Source organism: Procambarus clarkii, chromosome 74 (assembly GCF_040958095.1).
Source record: "Procambarus clarkii isolate CNS0578487 chromosome 74, FALCON_Pclarkii_2.0, whole genome shotgun sequence".
Taxonomy (NCBI): Eukaryota; Metazoa; Arthropoda; class Malacostraca; order Decapoda; family Cambaridae; genus Procambarus; species Procambarus clarkii.
The window spans coordinates 18,208,399-18,223,336 of record NC_091223.1 but is presented as its reverse complement, the minus strand read 5'-3'; the positions used below and the strand labels follow the sequence as shown (position 1 = coordinate 18,223,336).

The window sequence follows — 14,938 nt, the reverse complement described above, 5'->3', positions numbered from 1 at the left end:
TACGGGCTATTCATGCCCGTGCCACCTCTTGGGTGGCTTAATCTTCATCAATCATCAATCTACTCATCCACGGGAGACATTTCCCGTCACGCAGGGTGCAGTCGCACCTCCACAGATCTCCAGTATCATCTATTGATACTGGAAATGGCTCAAAAGGGCCACCACTTATGGGCTATTTATGCCCAAGCCACCTTTTGGGTGGCTTAATCTTCTCTCTCTCTCTCTCTCTCGGGGGCTCTCCCTCACTCCCACCCGACCGCCGCAGTACTCGAAACTGCACCTCGCGCTGCACCTCAACGACACGTGGACCAGTACTCAGTCCTGCATTCATCAGTCTGTCGATACGGCAGGGCCCCTTGCCCTACTCATCCTACTCTAAGGTAATGTAAAAATTTTCTGTTAAAGTTTAGTCAGGACTGTCCAGTGTCTGGCGTGTGTTGGCGCCTTTTCCCCCGCGGTCCGTGTGGGCCGCCTTAGTTCCCTAGTGCCTTCTGCACGTTTGCCTGTCTTGAGGTATGCAGGCGCGCCTTTCAGTCTGTGCCAGGTGCTGCAGCGGCTGCTTTGCTGCTGCTGCAATGCCCCGGGTCGGCGTGTGTTTGTGCCGTGTCCCGAGTGAACCGCTCTGGTAGTGTTATCTCCCAGGCGTGCACTATGGGCACTGGTCAGCTGCGTTCCCTAGGCGTGCGCCTAGGGGCCCCGGTTCGTGCCCCGCTCGGACGTGCGTGCCTGGCCGGGCCCCCTGCGAGCGGCCCGGCGTCGCCCTTGGAGGCGCCCCCACGTGGACAGGTTGCTGTGGTCCTATGCCAAGGGCCATGGTGCGTGCCGTGACCGGACGGGCGTGCACGGCGGGCTCCCTGTGAGCGGCCTGGCGGCCTCCAACGGCTCCCTGATCAACCAGGCTGTAACTCATACGTCAGGCTGCGCGCAGCCGCGTCCAACAGCCTGGTTGATCAGTCCGGCTACCGGGAGGCTTGGTTGACGACCGGGCCGCGGGGACGCTAAGCCCCGGAAACACCTCAAGGTAGGCCCTTGGCGGGGGCGCCACGAGGCCAGGTTGCAGTGGTCCTATGTTCCTTGGGCCCGACCTTTGGAGTCCATGCCCGGTAGGTGTCGCCCTCGTGCCATGGCGCTCAGAGGAGCGCTTGCCCTGGGTTGTGTCTCGCTTCCTTCCTGTCCCTCTTGGGTGCTAAACCACGCGGATTAGCGGTGTGGCCTTCCCCGGGGCGGGGGTCTGTCTGCATTCATGTCGTACCCGGGCGTGCCCGCTTGTGGGGGCCTGCCTCACGCCCACGGGCTGGAGACGCCCACGCCTGGCGGCGGTGTCCCGGTCGGCAGGCCCTGAGGCTTCTTTGCATAGGGGCTACCTCGACGTCAGGTTGGGCTTAGCCGAGTGCCTCCCCGTCCCCTGCTGTTTTGGTCCAGGCTCTCCACCGTTCTATGGTCCGTTCTATGGTCCGTTCTGTTCTATGGTCCCCTGTTCTGTTTGGGGGTGTCTAGGTGAGCCAGGGCGCGCTCAGGCGTGTTTTGCGTTCATCAGGTATGCAGGTATGTTTGTATGGTAGGTATGGTAACATACCTGCAGGTATGTTTGTCTCCAGACGTCTCGTCGGGCCGGTGTAGCCCGCATGTTTGTCCCAGACGTAGTCGTTTGTCCGGCGTAGCCCGGTAGATTTGTTCCCAGACGTTTCGTCCGGCTGGTATAGCCGGCACGTTCGTACCCAGACGTTTTCGTCTGGCCGGTGTAGCCCGGTCCATTTGTTCCCAGACGTTTCGTCCGGCTGGTATAGCCGGCACTTTCGTACCCAGACATTTTCGTCTGGCCGGTGTAGCCCGGTACATTTGTTCCCAGACGTTTCGTCCGGCTGGTATAGCCGGCACGCTTGTACCCAGACGTTTTCGTCTGGCCGGTGTAGCCCGGTACATTTGTTCCCAGACGTTTCGTCCGGCTGGTATAGCCGGCACGCTTGTACCCAGACGTTTTCGTCTGGCCGGTGTAGCCCGGTACATTTGTTCCCAGACGTTTCGTCCGGCTGGTATAGCCGGCACGTTCGTACCCAGACGTTTTCGTCTGGCCGGTGTAGCCCGGTACGTCAATTCCTCCACGTTTCGTTCGAATGCTGTAGCACAGTCCTCCCGTGTTTTTCCTTGGTTGCGTGTACCAGATGTTGGTCTGCCTGGAGTGCCCGGTTATGCGGCCCCCCTTCCCCATCCCAAGTTTTCAGCGTCCAGCCTAATGCCTGGCCGTGCGGTCTGCCGTTTGAGCGACTTCAAATCAAATCAAATGTTTATTTAGGTAAGGTACATACATACAAGAGATTTTACAACGTGTGATGGATTTAATTCTAATTAAATTAATTAATTCGGTCTGCCGTTTGAGCAACTTCAAATCAAATCAAATGTTTATTTAGGTAAGGTACATACATACAAGAGATTTTACAACGTGTGATGGATTTAATTCTAATTATTGCGGTCATTTATTATTTAATTCTGTTCAATTTTATTACATTTCTTTATTTAGACTTTCAGCTTGATTAGTTTCATTACGCGGCAAATTTAGGAAATTTATAGCATCGCTTACACCTCTTGCCTTAAAAAAATTCTATTTTCGTAAAAGAATTCGTATTTTCATGTCAATTTAGTGAACGGGAGCCCGCTCCTGTACTGGTGATTTATGTTCCCCCATCATTAACTATACCCTTACTTAAATAACTTGTTATATTCTTAGTCTTCCAGTCATGATGCGTATTAAGACTTGCCTCATTTATTCCTCAAGTTATTCCTCAATTTAGCATTGCGCAAGCCTCTGGATTTAGATCCTTTAGTTTTAGAGGTAATTAGGTATTCGTTTCCATGTCAATTTAGTGAACGGGAGCCCGCTCCTGTTTTGGTGATTTACGTTCCTCCATCATTAACTAAACGCTTACTTAAATAACTGGTTATATCCTTAGTCTTCCAGTCATGACGTGTATTAAGACTAAAGTTATTCCTCAATTTAGCATGGAGCAAGCCTCTGGCTTTAGATTATTCCTTATTATTAGATTTGTTTAGATTAGATTATTATTATTATTAGATTTGTTACTGCAATTTATGCATTGCGTTTGCTCCACGTTTTAGTTAACTTTTGTGCCGCAATTATGTTTGTGTAACTGCCGCTTTTGTCATTGAGTTTAAGTTAAGTCAGCTAGGATGAGCTAGTTAGGTTATACTATGGTGTCTTTCAGTCACGACGTGTATTAAAGACTTTCAGTTATTCCTCAATTTAGTCGGAAGGTACTACGGCTTCCCAGCCGACGTCCTTCCTGTGACGAGTTAAGCCGGCGATGTTTTCAGTTTTATATTTATTCGGTCATATAAATAGGCGGCCTCCCAGGGTGCTGGGTTATCCAGACGTGTTGTCTGCCCGGTGTAGCCCGGATGTCACTGCGGCCTCCCAGGCCGCTGGTCGCGAAGTTCCAGCCGACGTGTCTTTTTTCACTCCTTTACGTTATTGTATTTGGTTGTATTTACCTCGGCTCAAAGTGTTATTCCCGTTTCTCTAACGAGTTATAGTCCAGCTTTATTTTGAGCATACTTTGTTTTGCAATTTATAATTATTTATAATTAATTATAGTTATAATTGGTTTATAATTTATTATTTACACCATTTATTTACGATTATTCATATAATATAATTTATTACATTGTTAGGCTTTTCCAACGACGTCGTCCCAGCCGGTGTTGTTCCTGCAGAGGATGGGCCAGCTGGTGGCTCGGCCGTAGCTGTTGCAGCGGGCGCCCTCACAGACTCAGCTAGTTTCAGCAGACGATGTTACAGCTGCTAACGCCCCAGTTCCATCTTAGGCTTCCCGGCAGCCGATGCTTCAGTCATGAACCTCCAGCTGAAGCGTTCCAACCGACGTTGCGCCCATCAATTTATCACTCTTTTCAGTTTTGTACTTCTCGCTTTCCCAGCTTCATGAATTGTTCCCGTTATTTTCTAGGACACTTATATTCCAGTCTTTAGCCTAAATTGTCTTGCAGCTGGCCCTCTACTTACCGCTAAGGTCTTCCCTGGTGGCCAGTTGCCGGTATTTTCCTCCCTTTATCAGATGTTGATGCTCCAGCTGTCGATGTCCAGCTGCAGGTGCCCAGCCCCGATGTTCCAGCCGCTGATGCCCGATGTTCCAGCCGCTGATGGCAGGATTTTGCAGTTCAACATTCGACAACGGTCGTTAAGTTAATCCATTATTTTGCACAATTTTGACTATTGGTGTTTGTGTTATACACGCTACGTTAATGTGGGTTTAAGGTCCAGGTACTACCCACGTGCATAATTCTTTAACTTATAAAACCCGTGCCTATTGTATTTGAGTTATTAACCAAGCCAACTACGTTGTGCTAGTTGCCGTGTCACGGGCCTCTTGCCTCTTGCTTCAGTTTCCCTGGCTTCGCTTTTTCCACTAGCCTACTCACTTTATTCCCGCTCAGGATGCTTTGTCTTGTTGCATGCGTCTTTTACTGTGTTTACAGTATGTTTGTTTAACTTTTGCTTTGCCTTAAGTTATTAAGTAAAGTCAGTTAGGATGTGCTAGTCGCGGTGTTACGGGCCCTTGTCTCCTGCTTTAAGTTTCTGGCCCTGCATTTATGTTTAGTTTCCTCTGTAAATTATTACTGTTATTACGGGTAGCCTTGCGGCATATTTGTTGTTTCTCCTGGTTACGTTATGTGGTTTATCATTTACGGCCTAAATGTTTACATTTACCCTATCTCAGTTTAATTCAATTGATGCCCTCCCAACACCAGCTGCAGGTTTTACTTCCCGGTGGAATTTTATGCTTGTTCGCTCGACTTTGTTTAAGTTGTTAGGTAAGGCCAGCTAGGCTGAGCGAGTGGCTACTCGCCGCCTCAGTTATCTCTACCTTAAGCTTTGACGCCCTGCCACGGTACGCCGTTTTGGTGATTCATAATTTATATTATTTGTGAACAATTTTAAAATATATCTTATGATTGCTAGACTTTCAGTCATGAGTTGTATTACTTCCGAAATTTATAGCATTGCTTTCGCCTCATGCCTAAAAATTTGTTATTGTTGGACTCGCAATTATAATTCGTATTTATCACGGCAAATTTTTCCCGCAATTTACACTTTGCTTAAGTTTCACGTTCAATTTGTTATATTAAGGGACTTTCAATTAGGATTTGTATTAATCTATTGCTTTGCCTCTGCGCCATTAAGTTAATTTCACCTAGGGTACGCTAGTTGCAGTGCATTCGGGTTGGGTCCCCCCCCCCCACACATTTTTTCCTCCGGTTATTTCGTCCTATTACACTCGTTTCCCTCATTATATATTCTAAATATTGTGCATTATATTTGACCACCCATTCTTCATCGTTTCGGCAGTACATTAAGATACATTTGGAATGCTACAGAGAAGTTTAGCATGGCCTCGCGCACGGTGTCATGCAAAAACGGGCCATTCGGCCTTCCATACGGCAAGCATAAGCCAGTCAGTTAGCATGATGTCGGCCAGCATGTTGTTGGTCAGCAGTCAGCCAGCATGTTGTTGGCCATACGGTCGCTAACGTTCTTTGGCCATCCGGCCTTCTGGGCTAATTCCCCTTCTTGTTCCTTCGCCATTGTTGTTTCTTACTCGTAATAGTATTCTATTTAATTTAACCTCATCTATCATTAGGTTAGGGGCCCTTACCTCCAACTGCTATTCCTTCCCCTGTGCTCTGCCCGCTTGGCGCACAACGTCGGCTTCTTATGTTCCCTTTTCGCAGCCACGCCAAGCCGGCACCCCCCCCCCCCCACCTTCCTCACCCTACTGCGGCGAGGAAGAGAACGCGAGCCAGATATTCATTCCTCTTATCACCGTTACAACGCACGCAGCGGTGCCGGGATGCAGCCGCCCAGGGCCTACGTTAATACTATTATCTTCCCTTTATTTGCTGGGCTATATGGTAGTATTAATATTATTCCGTATCGTTACTGTCATTCCAGTATTATTTTATAAAGAATATAAATTGTTATTATGGTTTGGCGTTGCTTTCTTAATTTCTTCCATTCTGCGGCACTTGCCGTCATCGGTTATTTACGATATTACATTGTATTCTTACATTGTACGATTATTTACGACATTGTATTCTTAATATTATCCTTATTACAGTTACTGGATGCCAGTTCCCTGCCGTCGATTTCACTTTGCTCCTGTTCTAAAAGATGTAGCCGAAGTCACGGCGTACTAGCTGCGGCTTGCAGACGCTCATTGACAACACAAGACTACACTCAGCGGCCACTTAAGGCAGACTCCTTGGCTTCTATTCAGCCCTATCACCCGTCTGGAGGTAGAGATGGAATGGAGACCAAGGGTAATGTTCCCCGCTCACATTCTACATCCGCTTAGGACACAAGCATGTTATAGATTTGGCTTTAAGAATTGGTTCTTATTCCATTTTATTGTTTATGTATATATTGCTTTGTTGTATATACCCGTTCTTGGTATATGTATTGTTTATATTATCAAGATTTATAGTGTTTCGTATTATCCCTGTTTATAGTTGCTTTGTGCTTCCTTGCTGTTCTCCTACTGGCTTTCTCCCACCTTTGCTCATAGCAAAGGTACTTCCCCCTTCCGTTTGCTGGAAAATTCTTAGAATTGTTAGCCCCCTTCATTGCTACAGTATAGTTATTCGGAAAACTCTTATTCATCCAGGATTGTTAATTATGGAATCTCTTAATTCCTGCTGCTGGGCCCCCTCCCCCCGTTTTTCGTCTCCGTATTGATTCAGCTAGGGTTTACCTCTCGTCTGTGCTCTTGCCTGTCACGATAACACTGCATGCCGCTTCTGCCCACCCTTACTGCCTTATATCTTTCAGCCCGGGGGAGGTGATCTACGCGACAAAAAATCGACGCACGCTCCGACTGGACCAGGTATCGCTTACATGGTCATGAATCAACACTCTTCGGATCCTACAAGCACAGCGCAGGACGCACGCATAATTTAGCCCAGCGAGCGCCCCCCGGCAAGTTCTACCCGGCCCGTGCCCCAAGGAACAGGCAACACTTCTTCAGGGCGATTAATTCGCGCCGCCCTCGCAGAGCTAGGCTCACCTTCAGCCGACCACGCCCTCTTACCTTTAGAATTGACAGGGCCACTCGGCTCTCTTGACGGGCTCGCCATCGAAGATAATGGCGGGTCCAGCAACCAGCTGGAACCCCCAGCTGACTACGTCCGGGACGTTGTTGCTCTGCCACTCTGAGGCCTCCTTGCGACCAGCGGGCCTCGCCCTTCGGGGGGATGGTCCGGCCAGCTGGCCTGCGGTGGGGGTGCAGCGCCGGTCCCCAAGTGTCCCGCTGTCCGCAGCTAATCCTTTGCCCAGTCTAGGTGCTAGTAAGAGTCAGGAAACACTTCTTATTCCTTGGCGGCCGGCCTCACGCCCTGGGAAAAAACTTCTCCCATTTGTCATATCAGTTTTCCCCAGTCACTAGGTATTTTCTGCCCGCCTGTTAATTCTAGGATTTCCCATTATGTCTTGGTAGGGCTCCGTTAAGTGTTGTGTCTATACACTTTATTTCCCCTTTGTGTTCTGACTGTTATACCTAGTTCTAATTATATTTCATCTGCCATTAGGTTTCTGCAGAACGTGTTTGCCATGTCTAGGCTACGCTTATTACTACGGGGGTACATTTTAAGTTAATTAGTCCTCAGACATGGACATGTTACATTTGTTAATTCCTACTTATATTATTTACATGTTCTGCAGAATTTAATTTACTAATAAAAAATTTAAGCCCATTCGGCCTGTGTCTTTTTCCCCCTGGTCAGAAAAAATGTATCTCGGTAATATATAGCTGTGCCACCACCTTTTTTATTAGGCCTACAGTTATGAATGGCTTTATAACCAGCTAAGTTGTAGAGTTGGGTATAGTCTTTATTTAGCCAAGTTTCTGTTAAAATAATGAACGATAGGTTAGTACCTATTGCTGTGAGTAATGCATTTAAATCGTCAAAATGTTTACCAAGTGATCTAACATTTTGGTTATAAACTGATAGACAGGTGCTATTTTGAAGTTTGTTTTTAGCCTGGTGTGCTGTGAAATACTTGCAATAATGATGATCAATGTGCTGGTTGGTGTAGATATGAGACAGAAGATTTTGATCAGGATCAATATCTGTGTGCATAGATGTTAACATGTTTAAAAATACATTGTTTGAGAGTTTTGTAGAAACTGGTAAGAGTAATTATAATATAATGTTTCCATGATTCAGTGCTTACCTCTTGTGAAAATTGCTTAGAGTTGTTTAGTCAGAGTTGATTTGTTTTTTGTATTGAGGCTGGTATTTTCTAAATTGATTCCATGTACAGTATGTCTAACCATCCTGTGAGATGGGAGTATTAGATAAACTTATAGCTAGTTTTTTATCTACACTGTGTAATATTCCATATAGAATAGGGTAGCAGCACATTGCTGTGTATACCTAATCTTCTTAATAAAAAAAATCAATAATAAAGATTTTAAATTATAGTTTGTATTATTACAAATACAGTACTGTATTACCCTTATTAAATCATGTTGACCATGGATCATTAAGATCTCATGTTGATATGTAATACAAGTCATATTTCTTTTGAACTGCTAATCCATGCTAATCATTCATTAAATTGTGCATTATGTCTCAATTTTTCACTTCCTTGGATATACTGTACAGTACAAAAAGATAGTATAAAAATAAACCAGTAATATTTCTTTCATTATATTTTTCATTTAAATAACTGCATCAATATTTTTACAGCTGACAGGATTTGTTTTCCCATACAGGTGCATTATTTGTTTAAAAAAAAATTGGTTTATTGTTACACACAATGGTGCTACATAGCCTTCCCAGCTTGGTGCCTTCTTTTAATACTTACTGATTAAAAAATAAATAATAAATACATTTTATTCAGGAAAAGTACATACAGTTGATTTACAAACATAATGTTGGATTTATAGGCAGAGCTATTACATACAATACCTAAAGCCACTAATACTCATAGCATTTTGGGCAAGGTGTGGGGGGAAAAAAACACAGACTAAAACTTAATAGTAATCGGGATTAGGTATAAATTGTGTTGAAAGAAGGAATACAAAATACAAAAAGGGGGTTAACATAGCATAAATCAGCAATTGCACATGTTGGTGAACAGCGTTGTTTAAAAAATAGCAAGACATGGGTTGACATTTAGGAGGTAAGTTAGGTTACATGGAGTTAATTAGGCAGTACTTGGTTTAACTCTTAAACTGGTTGAGAGAGGTACAGCCTTTGACATGATTCGGGAGGTCATTCCACATTCTGGGTCCCTTGATTTGTAGAGCACTTCTAGTTTGGTTACACACAGCCAAATTGAGTAACAGGAAAAGGTCTTGGACACAAATATGTTCCATGCTAAATGTAGAGGAATCAGCTGAGTATTCCTCAAATAAAATAAGTTGCCTCAGCTTATAAGGTAAATAAAATAAGCATTTCTCAAATAAGTAGCTGCCTCACCGCTACATAGCCTTCCCGGCATGGTGCCTTCTTTTGATAATTACTTATTCCACACCCAAATTGTATAACAGGAAGAGGTCTTGGACCCCTGCTTCCCTCTCTCTTTTTTAATAATCTATATAGTCATAATTATAGCTTTAAGTATTCAATGAATAAGGTTTTTGACATTTTTACCCTTTTCCTTACCTAACACCATTTGTGCAGCATATTTTTATTTTATGTCTCACCCAGATTTAATTTCAAAATAAAACCAAACTAAATAAATTAGAAATGGGTATGTATAGCTAAGGTACACCCTTACTACTAGGTGAACAGGGGCATTTGGTGATAGTAAATGATCCCATCAGGCAGGGCTCATCACCTTCTCTCATATTTCATGTTCACCAGTGTTTATTTACTTAATACCTACTCGTATAATATCTTGCTATTATAAAACTAATTCTACTCTCATCAAACACATATTTACTTCAAGTTTCAAGCAGAGAATGCATATATAACTAACACGAAGGATTCCTCTTCACTAGATTCACCAGCTATAATAAAGGAATTGCAAAATTGGTTGCAAAAAACCAACCTCTATATAAATGAGTGTCTTACTAAGCAGCGTGGATCCCTCCTCTACAGGCTGCGCCAAATTCGCAAACAAAACCCTGGTCTTATCAAGCAGTGCTACACAAGGAATGGTACGATTTTTGCAAAGAAAGAAGCTACAGGAAAAAGATATGAAATAAAATGTGACCAACAACTCCTGGCCTTCTTAAGTGATTGTGGTATATCTGAAAACCTGAACCCGACCAATGCCAGTACTTAAAATAACTCTTTCAGTGCCTGAGCCTAACCTAACTTAATCTAACTTTGTCTAAGGTGCTGTCTCTGCCTTACCATTTACCTGATGTTCTCCTATTCATATAATTTCCTAAATAATCCATCAAGTCTCCATGCACTTATGCAAGCATCTACCTCAGCTGGGAAAGCTGTATCAATAATGATACAGCTGATGCCATCTGTCGGCAGAAGAGAACACTATCAACTGGCTGGTCAACAGTGGCCATAAGATACAGCTTACGCCATCTGTTGACATCAAATTACACTTATAACAAATTACCCTACAAAATACAACTAACGCCATCTCTGTTTTTTCCAACGCACTATAAATAGCCAAACAGCAACCCATAAGGCGGGTTGTTGTGCTCGGGTAGGAGGTTCCAAGCTCCGCCCACAAGTGGTATGGGGTGCATAATAAATGGCATATTATTGGTAGAAACTCTTTGTTGACATTCACACCACAGCCAATCACAGGAAGGGATCAGCTAAAGGCTCCATCCACTTATATAATAATAATTTTTATTTAGGTAAAGGTACATACATAAAGATATTTTACAAAGTTTGTTGGCTTTATAAATAGAGCTAGTACATACAATGCCTAATGTATGTATGTATGTATGTATGTAAGGAGAGAGAGAGAGAGAGAGAGGAGAGAGAGAGAGAGAAGGAGAGAGAGAGAGAGAGAAAGAGATGAAGATCGAGACAGAGAAATAGATAAAGACAGAGTCAGGGAGAGAATGTTAGACACAGAGACATATAGATAAGGATATGCAAAGTCAGTGAGAGAATGACAGAGATAGAGCGAGGAAAGAGACAGAGATAGGCTGACACAGAGAATGTCAGAAACGAGGAGAGGCAGAGACAGAGGGACAGGGACAGGAGCAGAGGGACAGGGACAGACACAGACACGCACATGGAACACCGAACCTTACACACTCTCTGATATATTGTTTAATTAATAGAGATTCACTAATAAAGCTTATAATTGTATATGTTATCAAAAAGGCATAGATAAAGTCGTTCTTACGTTTTAGTCACAGAGATTAGATATTAGTAAAGTAAAGTTCATTTTATTCAGGAAAGTACATAAATAGTCGATTTACAAACATAATATTGGATTTATAGATAGAGCTAGTACATACAATACCTAAAGGCACTAGTACGCATACCGTTTCGGGCATATTATTGAGAGAGGAAAGATATTTATATTTAAACAATTCTTTTTTTTACCGACGCTCTCCCTATTGATGAGAACTACAACCTAATGAAGATAAATGTTAATTTTATGTAGATACTGTAATAAACGAAAGTTTTTAATGTCATCAGAGAAGCAGAAATATAGGCAAATTTTAAATCCCTTGTCATAAATATAACTGAAGTGAAAGCAAAGATATATGCATTTTGATAGTTACAAAGACAGCTCTTTAACACGGGTGGAACACGAACAAGGGGAACTTAGTACCCAAATGAGCCACAGAGATATTAGAAAGAATTTTTTCAGTGTCAGAGTAGTTAACAAATGGAATGTATTAAGCAGTGATGTGGTGGAGGCTGACTCCATACACAATTTCAAATGTAGATGTGATAGAGCCCAATATAGGCTCAGGAACCTGTACACCTGTTGATTGACGGTTGAGAGTCGGGACCAAAGAACCAAAGCTCAACCCCTGCAAGCACAAATTAGGTGAGTACAACTAGGTGAATACAGCTGAGAGGCGGGACCAAACAGCTGAAGCTCAATTCCCTACGCATAACTAGGCGAGTCCATAGGAATTACCGTTTGTCCTGGCGCCATCTATGTTTTGACAGCAGTACTACTAATGTTCCCACGTTATGTGATGATCGCTATACGGGTGTTGGTGTTACGGTCAGTTGCTCTTCTATATATGTTTATGGACAACGTAGGTGATTTGAGGCAATTTGCGGCCAGAATGAAATAGTATCCACGCGGTGAGTGATGGAGGAGGATCTATACTGCTGTGTACTCAACCAGCGGGTGAGAGGTAAGTTATATCGAACAATTATGGAGAATAGATGGGTTATTTTAAGCGTAGAATGTCAGGTAACCGGTAACTACACAGATGGGGTAGTGTTTTTTTAAGTCTTTATTTACTAAAGTGGAACATTACATTATGCCTTTAGCTGAACAAGTCTACTGGTGGGGGAAGTAGACGGGTTTTATGAAAGTATTTTACCTAAATATTTGTATTTGGTTAACTAGTTCAGCCGTTACCAGGGAGGGTGTTCCTTTAATCTAATCTAAAAATTCTAGCCGGACAAAGTGATTAAATAAAGAAATTGAATAGAACGAAGTGGTTTGCCAGGGTGCTTAACATTTAGTTTAGTTCACTTACTTATGCAGCCCATGCTTAAAGAATGCAAGTTTATCATATTGAATTTACCGTAGTTTTACTGCATTTAATATACCGTTTTTACCCTATTTAATTATGTCGGGTAAAGGCCGGTCGTGGAAAGTTCCTAATAGAGCAAGTTTTAAAGGAAAAGTTTGAGTTAACTTTAACGCTTAAGTTAGTGACCAATTAGCTTAGTCTATTGTGAGGAAGTTACTAGAATCTAACATTGCAAGTGCCATTTCTCTACTCTTTTTGAGAAACAGTGACTAGATACATGACTCGCATAGTTCTATTACTAAATGTTCATGGATTAGGTTGCATAGTTGAGGAAATGGTGATAAGGTATGTGATTTTGTGTACCTTGACTTCAGCAGAGATTTTGATAGTGGCGCAAAATTGATAGGGGCTCGGATCATTGGGAATGCTGACTGAAGTTGGTTAGGTCATGGCTATACCAAAGGAAATTAGTATAAATGGGGTTAAGTTGGGAGAAGTTGTAAGTAGTGCCTAAAAGCTCTCCTTGGACCTCGGTTATTCGCAAGATTATGGTTTAGACTGCAATAGTTGCAGAATTGGCAAATAAAAAATACCGATGCCCTATATAGTTTTGAAATGGTTAAGACTACCAGATGCAGTTTAATGCTGACAAATGTAAGGTTTGGGGGCTAGGTAAAGATGAGATAGATGTGTAGATTGTTAAGAGTATTAAATTTTTGCAGGTGGTAAATTGTCCCCGAGCTGGCACTGCTCTCCAGCCTGGGATGTTGATTGGTTAGTCTTCAACTGCCTCCCAACATGGTAGTGAGGTCCTGAGCTGACGTGCAGTGAGGAACGTGGAAAGCTTCCTGAATTGGCACATGGTATGCCTCCCTTTCAAACCAGCAGCTGACACAAATGTTCCGGCTAACATCAGAATAGTGGATGAAGCCCACACTAAAATGTAAGTGGTACAGTAAATGGACACCACCCCCCCCCCTCCCTTTTGACACTGAACAGTTGGGAGGAAGGGGGGGGGGGGAGAAAGTGTGTAATTAATAAAGATGGGACAAGATACTTAGTGTGCCATTTAAAACGGCAACTGTTAAACTGGTGGTACAGGTATGAACAAAATAACATCGCTATGCAAATAACTTTTTAGTAATATTTACTGTTCACATGACAGGTTGTGGAAGGTCCTGGCAACAAAGAGCTGCAGGAAAATACTTGCAGATCTACAGTAAGTAGTGTTGTGTACATTGGAATTAGAGGGTAGAAGTTAATTGCTAAAAACCTATTAAATATTAGGGTATGGAAGTCTAGGCTAGTGGGTACCATATCTGCAAGTTTAGTCCTTTCAGGAATGTATTCAATAGAATGGTATGTTGAAATTGTGAAAATTGTAATGTGGGGCATTAGATCTTAAACAGCATAGTTGAGGGTGTTTTATTAATAAAATTTAAATGAAATATAAATCTTGTTTAGTTAAAATTAAATGTTTGTTAAATAAGCTTTAATCTATAAATGTATAACACTGTTAAGGGTAATCATGAGTCAATAAGTTAATGGCAGGAAAAGTTTTGTTCTAAGTGATGGTATTTTTCCCTTGTAAGTAAAAAAAATATTCAATGTTTACTTTAGCTTGGTTTTAAATTTATATAGTTTTCCAGAATGTGGTTTGGAAAGTCCAGAAGTCCCTCTGTCAGTTGGAATTGCTTAAACAGAATCAGGTGAGTTGTAGTAAAGGTTAATCTGAATAGAGTTGCATAAAAGTAAAAAAATAGTAATAACTTAACATAGCAATGGCTAAAGATAAATGTAAATTGCCATTGAAGTGCAGTTGTGGATAGTTTCTCAAATGACATTTACTGAAACTTGGCAAATTGATGCCATATATATTTATATTGCTAAATTAGGTCTTTACTATGGCTACTAGAATATGTAGGAAAGGTAAATTCCTTAAAGAAATTTTTTACATCTGAATTTGTAAAGTACTGAATGCTAATTTGAAAAGTAAAGCAAGATTGGCTTTAAATATTTTTCAGGTGAAAGTGATTATGATGCATGGACTGGCTTGGAGTGAGGCTCCTTTACTCTGCAAAAGGAAATCTACAAAAGTGGGTGAGTTTGAATTTGATGTTTTAGCTATATCAATGACCTAATCTTAATTCTCTTATCTAGTCCATTTATAGGTGTTTAACCATGTCCTACTGTTACAACCCACAGGGATTGATGCAGTTTGTACTGATCCTACCCCATTTCATAAAAGG

At 42.4% G+C, this 14,938-nt stretch overlaps 1 long non-coding RNA gene across 1 annotated transcript; it reads left to right on the top strand.

Moving 5' to 3' along the window:
- Positions 1 to 237: 237 nt before the first annotated feature.
- Positions 238 to 7,779, top strand: LOC138356743 (uncharacterized). The gene is made up of 2 exons (XR_011224626.1): positions 238 to 380; positions 6,150 to 7,779. It is a non-coding gene; the product is annotated as an uncharacterized lncRNA (long non-coding RNA).
- The last annotated feature ends 7,159 nt before the right edge of the window (positions 7,780 to 14,938 follow it).